Raw genomic sequence first — 15654 nt, 5'->3', positions numbered from 1 at the left:
CCATTATCAGGGAATTTCAAAGAATCCGAATTAATGAGCCACTACACTTCAGTCTAATAATGCATCTGTTTATAAGGAAACAGACACTGTTTTCCTTCTAACAGATAGTGTCGGTGACAGTGTATGCAAGGTGCACCAAGTCAAAGACAAATCCATAGAGAGAAAACCTTCTACCAGTGAGAAATAAATAACTAGCTAACAATAAAACAGATACTCACTCTTGCAATGACCCAGGAAACGTCTTGCGAAGACCACTTCACAAATGGATTTAAAGGGTCTACTTCAGGGAGAGGAAAATATTAACCAGTCCGTCTGAATGGGCAGGATTCTCCGGATTTCTTTCATGCTTTTTGATGCTGCTGATGCTGGGGGAGAAGCTGGGGGAGAAGACTCTCAGGTTTCTGTGCCTGCATAGTAAAGTGCAGTTAGTAATTTCTCCCTTTTGCAGAAATCAGGCGCAGCAGCTCATCGCCAGGAAAGCAGGGATATTCCAAATAAATCCACTAATTCAGGGGCTGAGCGCTCCAATGTGCCTGCCTGCCAGATGTAACTGTGAAGTGATGTGGAAAAGTGAGCTGGGAGCCTCCCCTGACAGCTCTTATTGGGCTGATCTCGGAGGCAGGTCTAGCGCTTGGAAATTCAAGGAAGCTTTTTTTTTTTTTTTTTTTTTCAATCTAGTAAGCACACAACTTTTCTACAAATTTCAGTGCCATTCATTCCCGAGATCCTTGCCAGGTGCCTTTCCAGCCTGAGGCTGGTGTATTTCACACAAACACTCGGGAAGAGGAGAAGCGGAATGGGAGCTGGGGAGGCGAAGATGGGATGAGGACTGATGGAGATGTCGGGCAGGGGGGGCTCCGAGCAGAGAAGAGAAAGGGGAGCAGCGGGGTCTGCGGAGCAGGAGCCAGCTGACAGAGGCAGCCCAGGGGGAGCAGAGAAGTTGCGGGAGCAAGGCGGGTGGGAGGAAGGGCAGCTGGTGGCAGAGGATGCTAGTTCTTAGGGGTCCTGGGCACAAAGGGGTGGGGGGTGGCAGAGGGGGCTGGGCGGTGGTAGGGTACAAGATTTTCATGAAGAGTCCTGGGAGAGAATGTGGGGGCTGAAAGTCAGGGGCGGGGTGTGCTGAGAAGGAACTGGGTGCTGCAACCCCCAAGGTTCAGGGAGGGGAACGGGGGCGGGGGGAGATAAGGGAGAAGTCACAAGAGGAGAAGATTGGGGAGACAGGCATCCCAGGGGCAGGGAGGGAGAAACACCCTGGGAGCAAAAGGAGAGGGGTGCCTCCAGTGGGAAGAGACTCAAAGGATCCTAGGAAAGAAAGTCCTCAGGAGACAGACCCTCCCCAAAGTGGGGGTGGGCTGGGGGAGAATGAGGAGAAAGTGTTTAGTGACTGTCTGGAAAGGCGCAGAGTTACCAGGTAATGGGTAATGATATAAGAAACTGAAGGGAAGAGGGTGGGGAGAGCAGGGGAAGGGAGACACAAGGAGGCTGGAGCCAAAGGAAGAGGAAGGTTTGGGCAGGGGTAGAAATGTGAGTGGAATGAGATGATGAGGGAGGCCTCAGGACAGGAACGGTGAGGAGTTGGTGGGAGGTGCAGGAATAGGTGAGAGACAATAAGGGATGATGGTGAAGCGATGAAGGAGAGAAAAGGAAGGGGGAAATGAGGGGCGTGAGAGAGGGATTGGGAGGATAGAGACTACATAGCATGTGAAAATGAAAGAAGGAATATTCTTAATCAGTATTGTGAAAACAGACCCTGCAGAAGGAAAAATCAATCAAAATGTTCAGTAGAAGGCTTGGGGAAGAAAGGACAGAGGCCAGGGAGTTATGCTAAGGGAGCTATTTTTTAAATCATTTATATATAAAAATAAACAAGGCGTGTGTGTGTGTGAGAGAGAGAGAGAGTCAGGTTTCTCCCCTATCATTGTAGGCCCATATCCAGTGTTCTACAAGTATAGCTGTGCTGGGTGACCCAATTTCAGAGCTTTAGCATGAGGTGGAATGAGGCTAGGTCCCTTCAGTACAACAAGACGTGGCAGCACTATGGGACAATGGTGTTGTAAGAAGTTCTCTTAACATGGTTGGGCCTCTTGGGATTACAACGGACCTTATGGCTCCTAGTTTCTAGTTCCAGTTTGTCATCACTGATTACCTGTTTTGGTTTTATACAGTGCAATCCCGCAGCAAGCTGAATGCTTTTGAGAGGTACTGAGCATCCTCAGCTCCCTTTTCACTTTAATAAGAGACGAGGGTGCTCAGCACCTATTTGAAGCATTCAATACTTATAGAAAGGGCCCAGAATGAAGTTCCTGTGCAAAGGATCTAAAGAATTCTGTTATGCAGGACACATGAGGTGATAATAATGATCTCTTCTGACCCTAAAAATCTATTAACTGAGTTTGTGTTTTTTCTTTTGTTTTCACATTGGAAGATGTGTGCCTGAATGTTGTTTTCACTCTGGAAGATCATACACACTCACATATGTATATAAGACTCTCACGTGTGTCAATATATAGTTATGTCTGTGCTGTGTTAAGTGTGTTACAGTTTTTGTATAATTCTTTATATCATGGTTCTGAAGGTTAGTTTTATAAAGGAGTATAGTCTGGCACATTTCTGTTGCAGGTCCTTTAGTGCTCTGTGACAGAAGAGGGGTAGGGATCTGCAGAAGGAGCACGGGGAAAAACCTCTTTTACTAAAAAAATGTTTCATTTGGGAAGAGTGGTTAAAAATCTTTTTGTAGTGCTGAGGCTAGTTTGTTGTTTTTGAGGGTTATGTTTGTTATTTATTTAAATTGATTTATTTTTATGGTGACATCATTGGGGGCCTCAAACTCATTCTTTTAAGGGGAAGCTCTGGGGGAGGGATAGCTCAGTGGTTTGAGCATTGGCCTGCTAAACCCAGGGTTGTGAGTTCAATCCTTGAGGGGGCCATTTAGGGATCTGGGGCAAAATTTGGGGATTGGTCCTGCTTCAAGCAGGGGGTTGGACTAGATGATCTCCTGAGGTCCCTTCCAACCCTAACCTTCTATGATTCTAAGAAACCTCAAACTTGCCTAGGCTGTCATGACTGTGTAGGAACAAAGGGTCTTTGAAGACTTGATTATAGATGGGAGGTGAACAAAGGAGCCCCCTATTCCAACATAGGGTGAGGCAATAGGCTGGTTTATGTTTATTGCCAATGACAACTATTAAATGTTTTTATATGTTTGTCTAGGTCTGATGGAAAATGCAAACCAGCATTGGGGGTTCTGTGACTTTGATGTGTGGCATTTGTTGTCATAACAGAATGTAATTGTCCCTGGCAAGTTATTCCAGATAACAGGTGTTCTTCCTTTTGCCCAAAATTTTAATTTTGAAAATCCATAAAATTATCAAAAGGAAACAGGACCTGGCATTTTGAAATGTGAAATTTCCAGGGGATGGAGGAGGGATACCTGAATTCCATTTTTTCCTTCAGTTGCTTCCCCACAGATTCCAAATTTTTACTTACCTAGCTATCACTCTGGACTGACTCCTATTGTCTTGGAAAAGTAATTGCATACAATACTTGCCAATGTTATTTTTGTTTGTTGGAGCAAGGAATGATGAGACAGCTTGCAGTGCAATAAATAACATCAGCAATGTGGCTTCACTTTATTCAGATTTGCATTCAAACAAAAAGGTATCTTCCCCCTCCTCTTTTCTTCCACCAACTGAACAATAATATAAGAATATAGATAATGTCATGGTGAGGGATGAGGATGTTTAGTCTGTACTTCTTTACTCCTGGGTATTAATGACAGCTTCCCAAACATTTTCACCTATATTTAGAAAGCCCTCACATACCTGAAGTTTAATACATTTTATTTATACTGAAAAACAGGAGATTTCTTCATCTTCCAATGTGGGAGTGGGGTGGTGGTGGTTTGAAAGAACAACAACAACAACAAAAATCTAATAATTCATAGATTCCAAGGCCACAAGGGACCTTTGTGATCCCCTAGTTTGATAACCTGTGTAACACAGGCTGTAGAACATCCACAAAATAATGCCTAGGAGCTTTTCTTGGCGCTGTGGATCACGGAGGTATAGGCCAGACCCCTTTTCCTTGGTCACTAACTGGGAAGAGGGATGACATGGAATGAATAAGATAGCTCTCTGCCATGTATGGATTCCCCTGAAGGGGGCAAATCCTCATATGGCAGGTTAAGCCTTAGCAGACCAGAGAATCTTGCCCCATATTTCTAAATTAACAACTTTATTGTGGGGGAAGAGAGAAAGGAGACAGCTGGGGAATGGGATTTTTTTACTTCAAGAATTCCACCTATGGTAATACACTCTTGTTAATACCCAGTAGTGCTGCTGAGGATGCTAGCTATAGATTATTTCACCTTTAAAAAATAAATTCTAAATGTTGTGGTTACATTCCATACTCAAAGGAAAGCAGTGGCAACTAAAAAGGGAATATGCTTTTAAAATTAATAATTACAATCAAGGAAGAATAAAGAGCATCAGATGTGAAATGTAGGTGAATAATTAAAGAATCTTTTTAAAATGTGGGTGCCTTCTGGATGCACACACTGTACCACAGTTTAATGTCTGAAGAAAACTAGATCTCTGTGCCAGGAAATTTCACACAGAACCAGCTTTTACCTGATCAGGAGCCCCAGGAAATAGAGGTTATTTACTTTTCTTTGTCAAGAAAAGATTTTTTCCCCTCCATAATATTTTGTTCTTATCATGAATAAGGAGGATAGTAAACCTAATGGAATTTCTCATGGTCACACAGAGGCAGAAACTGTCTGGTTTCCGTCTAAAACTGTATGGAATATAAAAGAATACAAATAGCTTTTCATCCTTTTCAGCTTTTGAAAAGGGGATGTTGATTATTTATTGTCTATTTGCCTGCTTTTCAACATTAAAAGAAGTGCCGTAAAATGTTTTTGGTGGAGAAGACAGCCGAGAGCTCAAGCCTTATTGAAAAAAAAAAAATCAATAGAAATAGCTTGAAGTGAGCTCACAGGGGGTAACTCAACAAACAACTGAGCCGCACAAGGACTGGCTGGTGATGAAAATGATGAACATCATATCATTTAAATAATAATACAAAAGTCAAGAACCTTAAACTGGGGTGAGGGGGAAGAGAGGGGAACCCACTATGTGAATTAAATTCCTGACACTCAGAGTTTAACCCCTGAGATCTTTCAGTGAAAGATTACTTCCTTCAGCACAGTATTTGAAAAGTCAGAGGCTGAAGTTAGTTGTGGATATGTTATATGGGCCTGATCCAGAGTCCACTGAGGCTAAGTGAGTTTCTCCCATTGAATTCAGTGGGCTTTTGGTCAGATCCCATATTTATTCATTCAAAATACTGCACATGAATTCCCACAAGCAATGCCACTTAAATAATAAGCAAGGTGTTTCAAAAGTATTAAAATAAAATCTATGCAACAACTGATTGCTTATTTCACCATCATTTCACTAATGTTTCAGAGAGCTGTCTACTTTTGTCAGGCAATATTCAGATTTTACACATAGTTCTTACTTTTTATTCAAAATTATGTGCAGCATCAAGCCCTCCTTTGATTTTCTTCAAAGATTCATTTCATAGGATGTTGTTTGTTCCTTAGCTTTTCAGTATAAACCAGGCAACTTTTACCTAGAAATGGAACTCCACATGGACATAAGGATCTGATTGCAGCACCAAGGCCAAAGGAATTTGAAGTAACTTAGTCAAAACCAACATGCGCATTTGGTAACAAGAGAATAGAATTTGTATTTGATGAGACCATTTATAAAAGTCAAAGACTGAGGAAAGAAAAGAAGAAAGGTATGAAATGTTTCTGAATGAGATGTGCACTTTTAGTGGTTCACAGAGTGAATGCAAACATAACTAACGGTGCAAACAGTTTCTTATCACCTTCCTGCAACCTTTAAAAATATACTTGCAAATAGTTTGCATTCCTGAGAAATTTACTATGAGAAACAGTGATCACTAAGTGCTTGGAAAATTATTGAAAGACAGCCGATACTTTTAAAAGCATTATTAAATGATACTTAAAGTTGGCACAAGGGAAAAAGGCAAACCGTGTAAGAGGTCTTTGATATTAGGTCTTTGTCTTTATGCATTGACTGCAGTTCCTGATTTTTTTAAGATGCTACAGCTATAAATAATCTTTCTTTCAGAGAATCTTGTCTAGGTGAACGGTTTTTACAGGAGGATATTTTCATCATGGCCAGGTGTCAGAAGTGATAAGATTCAGGCACCACAACCACAAACACTTGAGAGTGGCAGACTTTAGAAAAAGTGACCAAATAAGGGGATTCTCTCTTATTTAAAAGTACTCTTTTTGCACTCTAGTCTTCTGTCACAGACGTTTCAGCAAATAGAAGATCTATTTCCCTGTTACCGAAGGCATGAGAAAGCAAGAAGCATGTTGGTTCTGACTAAAGTTACTTCAAATTACTTGGGCTCTGATGCTGCAATCAGATCCATATGTCCAGGTGGAGTTCCATTTCTAGTCTCTGGTATGGCACACAGGTGCCACGGGTGAATTCAATTGCAGGACTGGCACCTTTGTGTTCTTAGTGAATTATTTTCCTTTTCCCCTAAATTTCTCCATTTAGTTTTTACAAACATACGTATTTCTGAATCTGTTCCACTCTCTGGAAGATTTCAATTTCAAAATATGGAAGAAAAAATAACTTAATTTTCATACCAGAAGGTTTTCATATTCACCAATTATATTATAGAATGTATAAAAATACAATGATGCATTAGCAAGTTTCTTATTATTCCTAGGGTACTGTTTGGAATTTTGATTAGTTGTTGTCAGGTTCATTATTAGGAAAACAGATATGGTTTTTATGTGAAACACTAAGATCAAGACAAAATAAAAAGAAAGTTGTGTCAAACAAAGCAATCAACTTACCTATTTTTTGTTGATTAATGCTTTGGATGTGATTCAAGCATCCTAATCCTTTGCTTTTAGCTTCCAATGTATAAGCAAGATACAGGTAACTTGTTCCTTTTTCAGTGGCTATGGAAATATCTTTTGCTCTACTTCAAGTGCCCTCTAGCGTGCAGTAATGAAGCAAGTAGCAATCTAAAAGGAAGGATTTTTTTTTTCCTAACAGTCACTCTTCCAAATCCCAAAGTAATCTGCAACATTGTTTTCCCTCTCAGAGGGCATATAAACGAAGTTTTCACTGTATTAATTGTTTGTGTATATATAAACAGATCATCTCTTTTATATAAGCGGAGCACTGAGTGACTCTCTCAGTTTGCTCTCAGGTGTTTACTCTGACATACTTTTCAGTCGCATAGAATTCAACAATCTTTTAAATCAGATATGCTAGGGTGCCTTAGGAGTATGTTTCCTAGCTACACAGCAAAACCAGAACCAACTCTTTGCCTCCCCCACAGGCAAGTTATATAACCAGCAGCAAAATACACTCATAAGCCAAGATTTTCAAAAATAGGAGCTTAAAGTTAGGATCCTGAGACTACTGATTTTCATAAGTGCTGAGCACCAACTGGTGCTTCTACTTTTGAAAATGTCTTTAATTTTTAAGAGGTTGCCGGCAAAAAGGACTTTTATAAAACATATCCTGTAATACATAAAAGGATACATCTAAAACTAGAATACTCTTTGGCACAACTGTGTGTACAACCCCAGTTCTGATTAGGGTGTTTGGATAATACCATAATACACAAATAGTAAATAGGTATTGTTTTCAAAGGTGTTTCAGGGTTGTTGTTTTTAATTGCTCCCTATGCTGTACAAACAGAGGGACAGCCATAGAACTACTGATATACACATACAGTGAGGGAGCACCATGGGACTGCATCCTTCCTCAAATCCAAGTCACTAGTTCGGCTACCTGTTGAGCTCATGTGCTGGTTCAAAATACCAAAGTTACGTGGCTGAACATGTTGTGTCAGCCAGTGACAGGAAGCACTATACTGACTCCAGGCTCGATGCTTCTTCTCCACTACAGGAGGCAATCCATGCAGCTAAGCTGTTTAGCAGCCACATCAGCAGGATGGAGAGGAGAGAGGTGCCCGACAAGAGATAGAGAGGAAACAGAGGATGAAAAGAAAGCACATTGAGAGACTAAAGAAAGAACAGGAAGGAACACTGAAAATGAAGAGTTAGAAAAAAAGGTGTAGTTTAACATGTGGGAAGAAAAGTGAAAAGGACAAATCTTCAATAAGAAAAAAAAGCATCCATATTTCTTGTGGAATGACAATATTTTCAAACAAACATGTTTTTCACACTTTTTCTATGGACTGTCACCTGACCCTGAAAAGGTATTTAAGCACTTAACTCCCACTCTCCCAGACACATACAGATGCTCACATACAGATCTGAAATTCAGTTTTCTAGGAGTTCACAAATCTATCAAATTAATCTTTTATTCTAACTCCCTTTCCCCATTTTTCACTCGAAATGACTGCAGTGCCAGTGTCTTGCTATAGTTAACAAGAAGGACTTTGCCATGGATTTCATGGAGTTTCTAAATAAAGCTACTTTTTTATGGGCCTGTAAACCACAATTGGTCTGTGAGCACAGGTGCAGCCACCATGTTAAAGGGACATGATCCTTTAAGACCAGGGGTTGCTGGAGTTGTAGTCTCCAAATAAGGAACATAACGGAGAGTGGTCACTTGACTAAGTATCAGATGACTACTTGCTGGAGATTATATAGAGCAATTCTCCTTGATCAGATTCTGAGTGCAGTGCCTCCATGGGGCCCTGGCAGGACACCTAGGAGATGCGCAGGAATGGCTACTCCAGGAGAAGGGCACGTCCTCTCCCTCTTCCTGCTTTCTAGAAGCTGGAAAGTCCTCTTTTGGCTGTTACTTTGATCCCGTTTTGGAAATATCCTTTAAGTTAACATAGCCTCTGTCATAAATATAAAGGGAAGGGTAAACCCCTTTGAAATCCCTCCTGGCCAGGGGAAAGCTCCTCTCACCTGTAAAGGGTTAAGAAGCTAAAGGTAACCTCGCTGGCACCTGACCAAAATGACCAATGAGGAGACAAGATACTTTCAAAAGCTGGGAGGAGGGAGAGAAACAAAGGGTCTGTGTCTGTCTATATGCTGGTTTCTGCCGGGGATAGACCAGGAATGGAGTCTTAGAACTTTTAGTAAGTAATCTAGCTAGGTATGTGTTAGATTATGATTTCTTTAAATGGCTGAGAAAAGAATTGTGCTGAATAGAATAACTATTTCTGTCTGTGTATCTTTTTTGTAACTTAAGGTTTTGCCTAGAGGGGTTCTCTATGTTTTGGAATCTAATTACCCTGTAAGATATCTACCATCCTGATTTTACAGGGGGGATTTCTTCATTTCTATTTACTTCTATTTTTATTAAAAGTCTTCTTGTAAGAAACTGAATGCTTTTTCATTGTTCTCAGATCCAAGGGTTTGGAAACCTATGCAAATTGGTGAGGCTTTTTATCCAACATTTCCCAGGAAAGGGGGGGTGCAAGTGTTGGGAGGATTGTTCATTGTTCTTAAGATCCAAGGGTCTGGGTCTGTAGTCACCTAGGCAAATTGGTGAGGCTTTTTACCGAACCTTGTCCAGGAAGTGGGGTGCAAGGTTTTGGGAAGTATTTTGGGGGGAAAGACGCGTCCAAACAGCTCTTCCCCAGTAACCAGTATTAGTTTGGTGGTGGTAGCGGCCAGTCCAAGGACAACGGGTGGAATACTTTGTACCTTGGGGAAGTTTTGACCTAAGCTGGTAAAGATAAGCTTAGGAGGTTTTTCATGCAGGTCCCCACATCTGTACCCTAGAGTTCAGAGTGGGGGAGGAACCTTGACAGCCTCCAAAAATTTATGGTCAAAAGTGACCATCATGATCATCTAGTCTGACCTCCTGCACATTGCAAGCCACAGAACTTCACCCACTCACTCCTGTAAGAGACCCCTAATCTTTGGCTAAGGTACTGAAATTGTCAAATCAGGATTTAAAGATTTGAAGTTATAGAGAATCTACTATTTACATTGGTTCAACCCTGCAAGTGACCTGAAGAGGACCAGAAATGGCATTGTATTTTACCTCTTCAGTTGGTGTGCCTGGCCCCCCACCTGTGTGTAGTGGAGAATGCAAGAATGTACAGCCTGAAGATAGAGATGAAACAATAGCAACAGTTCCTGATAGAAGGGGATGGAAAATGAACAATAGATAGCATGTGCTTACACGCCAGTACTCTGTTACAAAGCCCCTCTGGAATCCCACCCTGCATGTACTGTGTTGGTACCTGAGTAATTCACCTAAGGATAAAGGGAACTGCACGCATACACTGAAGAGAACTGAAAACTTATGATGACACAGGCATGCCTACATTTGGCTACTAGTCGCTTTACTCGTTGGACTATCCTTCCCAAAGGTTGTTACACCCATCAGAAGTATATTCCTATTTACCAAAGTATTGTTACCAGGGCTTTTATTTTTATTTATTAAAAAAAATAAAAATAAAAAAAAACAGTTGAAAAAGGAAGTCAACATATTGCCCATTAAGTGATTGCCCCTATGAATTGCTAATATTGTAGCTCCCAAGCTGATACTGTAATAAGGATTAAGAGGTGATACTGTGGTAAAAATAAAATATCCACTTCCTCTAAATATCACTTTATAATACCTGTACAACAAATATCACTGATGAAAGAGAAAATACATTATTTAAATCCCCCATGGCTTAATGCTGAAGTACTATTTATACAGGACTTTTTTCTTTTTCAGTAAATGGCTAACAGTGTACAGAAACAATCACTTGACTACACAACACACATTTAAATACCTGTTATGGAGGGAACTGAGTAAAATCGCCATACAGCCATTACAAACAGATGTTCTAAGGTCATTTCAGAGCTTAGTAGGTTGAACATATTATAATATTATTAAATGCTTGGTATTGCAATGAAAAAAAAAACACTTAAGAGCTGTGGACAAGATACTGTGGATAACAGGACTAGTTCAGCTCAGATGGGAGAATGATCTGACCCAATGTAATCTTGCGGGATTAAAACAAAACAAAAATGTTAGTAATTCAGATTAAAAGAAGTCAAACAAGTTAGAAGAAGATTACATCATGTTCACGTCTAGAAAATGACGTGCCCAATCCTGGAGCTGCTATGGGGAAGTAAATGGGAATTCCTCAGGGATTGGGGCTGCAAGATTGTGTCCTCAATTCAAATATTAACTATAGCAAAATTATTTGCATATGATGTGCACTACAACTCAGTAGCCTCACACAGGCCTAATTCTCCTCCCATGGAAGTCAGTGACAAAGCTCCCAATGAATTGCTTGGGAATCAGATCAGGCCTTCTGCCATTCTGACTCGAGTAAAACATGCAGGGTCTGATTCACCATTGTTGCAGCTCCAGTTTTATATTGGTGCAACTCCATTATAATTCACTTAAACTGGAGTAACACAGTGATGAATAAGACCCATGTTTTTAAATTAAAATACCTAATATTCATCAAATATTTATAAGAATATAAAACAATTAATTGTGGCAAACATTGCATAATAAGGATGAAAGAGAAAATTATCCTTTTGAATTTTTAAGCTGACGAATAAAGACTATTACATTAATAAGACTTAATTGTATCATTAAATATTTAAAATTACTTCCTCTAATAAATGTTTTTATTTAACATATTTCCTTTTTTGTCTATTACTTTAGTAACAATCCTATAGAATGTGAGCCAAACCCCCCCCCCACAAAAACAGCAGCACTGTTTGCATGTCTACCAAAAAGAGTTGCTTATTTCATTGTGCTTCTACAGGTAATGGGCAAATAAGGAGATATATGTTATCATCCCTGAGTCCAGGTAAACTGCAGGAGAGTAAAAATACACTTCCATGAAACTGAACTCTCTGGCTGTAAGTGGCAGGTAGGTGCTGCTCTTACACTGAAGATTTTCTGACATTCTCCCATTCTTGCTGTAGCTCCAGCTTGGCTCCACAGATGGTAATAACTAGCATAAGCAAGTCTCCTATGGCAATCTGTGTTTTTACTTCCCTGTCATTGTAACTGTAAGAGTGGGTCTGACCTAGTACTCCCTCCCTTGTTACCGCCGGTACAGAAGCACTAGTATGAGAACTGAAATGTTCCAGTTGTTGAAAATCATCATAGAATCATAGAATATCAGGGTTGGAAGGGACCTCAGGAGGTCATCTAGTCCAACCCCCTGCTCAAAGCAGGACCAATCCCCAATTAAATCATCCCAGCCAGGGCTTTGTCAAGCCTGACCTTAAAAACTTCTAAGGAAGGAGATTCTACCACCTACCTAGGTAACGCATTCCAGTGTTTCACCACCCTCCTAGTGAAAAAGTTTTTCCTAATATCCAACCTAAACCTCCCCCACTGCAACTTGAGACCATTACTCCTTGTTCTGTCCCCTTCTACCACTGAGAATAGTCTAGAACCATCCTCTCTGGAACCATCTCTCAGGTAGTTGAAAGCAGCTATCAAATCCCCCCTCATTCTTCTCTTCTGCAGACTAGACAATCCCAGTTCCCTCAGCCTCTCCTCATAAGTCATGTGTTCCAGTCCCCTAATCATTTTTGTTGCCCTTCGCTGGACTCTCTCCAATTTATCCACATCCTTCTTGTAGTGTGGGGCCCAAAACTGGACACAGTACTCCAGATGAGGCCTCACCAATGTCGAATAGAGGGGAACGATCACGTCCCTCGATCTGCTCGCTATGCCCCTACTTATACATCCCAAAATGCCATTGGCCTTCTTGGCAACAAGGGCACACTACTGACTCATATCCAGCTTCTCGTCTGTCACCCCTAGGTCCTTTTCCGCAGAACTGCTGCCTAACCATTCGGTCCCTAGTCTGTAGCTGTGCATTGGGTTCTTCCGTCCTAAGTGCAGGATCCTGCACTTATCCTTATTGAACCTCATCAGATTTCTTTTGGCCCAATCCTCCAATTTGTCTAGGTCCCTCTGTATCCTATCCCTGCCCTCCAGCGTATCTACCACTCCTCCCAGTTTAGTATCCTCCGCAAATTTGCTGAGAGTGCAATCCACACCATCCTCCAGATCATTTATTAAGATATTGAACAAAACCGGCCCCAGGACCAACCCCTGGGGCACTCCACTTGACACCGGCTGCCAACTAGACATGGAGCCATTGATCACTACCCATTGAGCCCGACAATCTAGCCAACTTTCTACCCACCTTATAGTGCATTTATCCAGCGCATACTTCTTTAAGTTGCTGACAAGAATACTGTGGGAGACCGTGTCAAAAGCTTTGCTAAAGTCAAGAAACAATACATCCACTGCTTTCCCTTCATCCACAGAACCAGTAATCTCATCAGAGAAGGCGATTAGATTAGTCAGGCATGACCTTCCCTTGGTGAATCCATGCTGACTGTTCCTGATCACTTTCCTCTCCTCTAAGTGCTTCAGGATTGATTCTTTGAGGACCTGCTCCATGATTTTTCCAGGGACTGAGGTGAGGCTGACTGGCCTGTAGTTCCCAGGATCCTCCTTCTTCCCTTTTTTAAAGATTAGCACTACATTAGCCTTTTTCCAGTCATCCGGGACTTCCCCCGTTCGCCACGAGTTTTCAAAGATAATGGCCAATGGCTCTGCAATCACAGCCGCCAGTTCCTTTTGTACTCTCGGATGCAACTTGTCCGGCCCCATGGACTTGTGCATGTCCAACTTTTCTAAATAGTCCCTAACCACCTCTTTCTCCACAGAGGGCAGGCCATCTACTCCCCATGTTGTGATGCCCAGCGCTGCAGTCTGGGAGCTGACCTTGTTAGTGAAGACAGAGGCAAAAACAGCATTGAGTACATTAGCTTTTTCCTCATCCTCTGTCACTAGGTTGCCTCCCTCATTCAGTAAGGGGCCCACACTTTCCTTGGCTTTCTTCTTGTTGCCAACTTACCTGAAGAAACCCTTCTTGTTACTCTTGACATCTCTTGCTAGCTGCAGCTCCAGGTGCGATTTGCCCCTCCTGATTTCATTCCTACATCCCCGAGCAATATTTTTATACTCTTCCCTGGTCATATGTCCAACCTTCCACTTCTTGTAAGCTTCTTTTTTATGTTTAAGATCCGCTAGGATTTCACCGTTAAGCCAAGCTGGTCGCCTGCCATATTTACTATTCTTTCGACTCATCGGGATGGTTTGTCTCTGTAACCTCAACAGGGATTCCTTGAAATACAGCCATCTCTCCTGGACTCCTTTCCCCTTCATGTTAGTCCCCCAGGGGATCCTACCCATCCGTTCCCTGGGGGAGTCAAAGTCTGCTTTCCTGAAGTCCAGGGTCCGTATCCTGCTGCTTACCTTTCTTCCCTGTGTCAGGATCCTGAACTCAACCAACTCATGGTCACTGCCTCCCAGATTCCCATCCACTTTTGCTTCCCCCACTAATTCTTCCCGGTTTGTGAGCAGCAGGTCAAGAAAAGCTCTCCTCCTAGTTGGCTCCTCTAGCACTTGCACCAGGAAATTGTCCCCTACGCTTTCCAAAAACTTCCTGGATTGTCTATGCATCGCTGTATTGCTCTCCCAGCAGATATCAGGAAGATTAAAGTCACCCATGAGAACCAGGGCGTGCGATCTAGTAGCTTCTGCGAGTTGCCGGAAGAAAGCCTCATCCACCTCATCCCCCTGGTCCGGTGGTCTGTAGCAGACTCCCACCACTACATCACTCTTGTTGCTCACACTTCTAAACTTAATCCAGAGACACTCAGGTTTTTCTGCAGTCTACATTCAAGACAATAGAAGGAGCAGTCTGTGGAGAGAAACAGCAGTTCATTCCTGCAGATCCAGGCCAGCACTGCAGAATGCCCTCCTCTTCCTTGCTCACCAATTCCCTCCCTTGAACAATCTCCCTGTCTTGACTCATCTCCCTGCAAGCTGTGTTCTGGATAGGGGATGGGATAGGGAATAGAAGTCTGAGGCAGCATTACTGCAATGTGTCCCCAAAGCTGTTGAGGTTTGTCCAGACTTGTAGAATTAAAAAGTCTACCTAACTTCTGATTTTTTTCTCCCTATCTTCATTCTACATATGTACATGCATCCAAATAACCTATGTATATTATAATTTTCCCTTTGAAAAGCTATGCTTTATAATATATATCTGCAGAAACAGCGATTAAAATCAACAAAAGCTAACATAATATTTTTTCACAATGGACTTATCATAAAGAGAGGCTGATACGTAGTCCTTCAGTGAACACTGTAAGAGTTAAGGTCCACACAAGTAGAATACTCTACCTCTTTAGCTGCTGTACTGTCATGACTCATTCTTTCAGTTTTATCATCTTAGAATGCTTTGCTTCTCTATTTCCCCCCACACACTTTATTTCTCTAACATCTTTTAATATCTCTCTCCTCATTTTCCCCCATTCACCTTCCTTCTATACACTGGCCTTCTTTGAGATAATATCCTCCCTTTCTCCCTGCCCCACCCCCTTTGTTTCATCTTATTTATTGTGATCACAGAAAACTGTTTTCTGGCACACAAAAGAACAGGGCTGCTTGCAGAAGTACTGTCATTATGCACTGCAGGTAGTGTGTAGAATATTAAGGAATCATGTAAATCAACTCCCTCAGTCCAATCTTGCATGCTTTTGAAAACTCTGAAGAATATTTTTCTTTTGCTGAGATCAGTTTACTTGTTTGTGCTTTGGACAAC

The 15654-nt window shown here is 41.7% G+C and overlaps 1 protein-coding gene across 1 annotated transcript in view; it reads right to left on the bottom strand.

Moving 5' to 3' along the window:
* The window catches only part of CDH8 (cadherin 8), a 194931-nt gene extending 194323 nt beyond the window's left edge, over positions 1-608 (bottom strand). Inside the window, exon 1 of the mRNA XM_048816573.2 lies at positions 219-608. The gene's annotated coding sequence lies outside the window, so the exon portion shown is untranslated. The remainder of the gene's footprint in view (positions 1-218) is intronic.
* Between the last annotated feature and the right edge of the window lie 15046 nt (positions 609-15654).

Source organism: Caretta caretta, chromosome 12, assembly GCF_965140235.1.
Source record: "Caretta caretta isolate rCarCar2 chromosome 12, rCarCar1.hap1, whole genome shotgun sequence".
Taxonomy (NCBI): domain Eukaryota; kingdom Metazoa; phylum Chordata; order Testudines; family Cheloniidae; genus Caretta; species Caretta caretta.
This window is presented reverse-complemented; position numbering and strand designations above follow the sequence as displayed.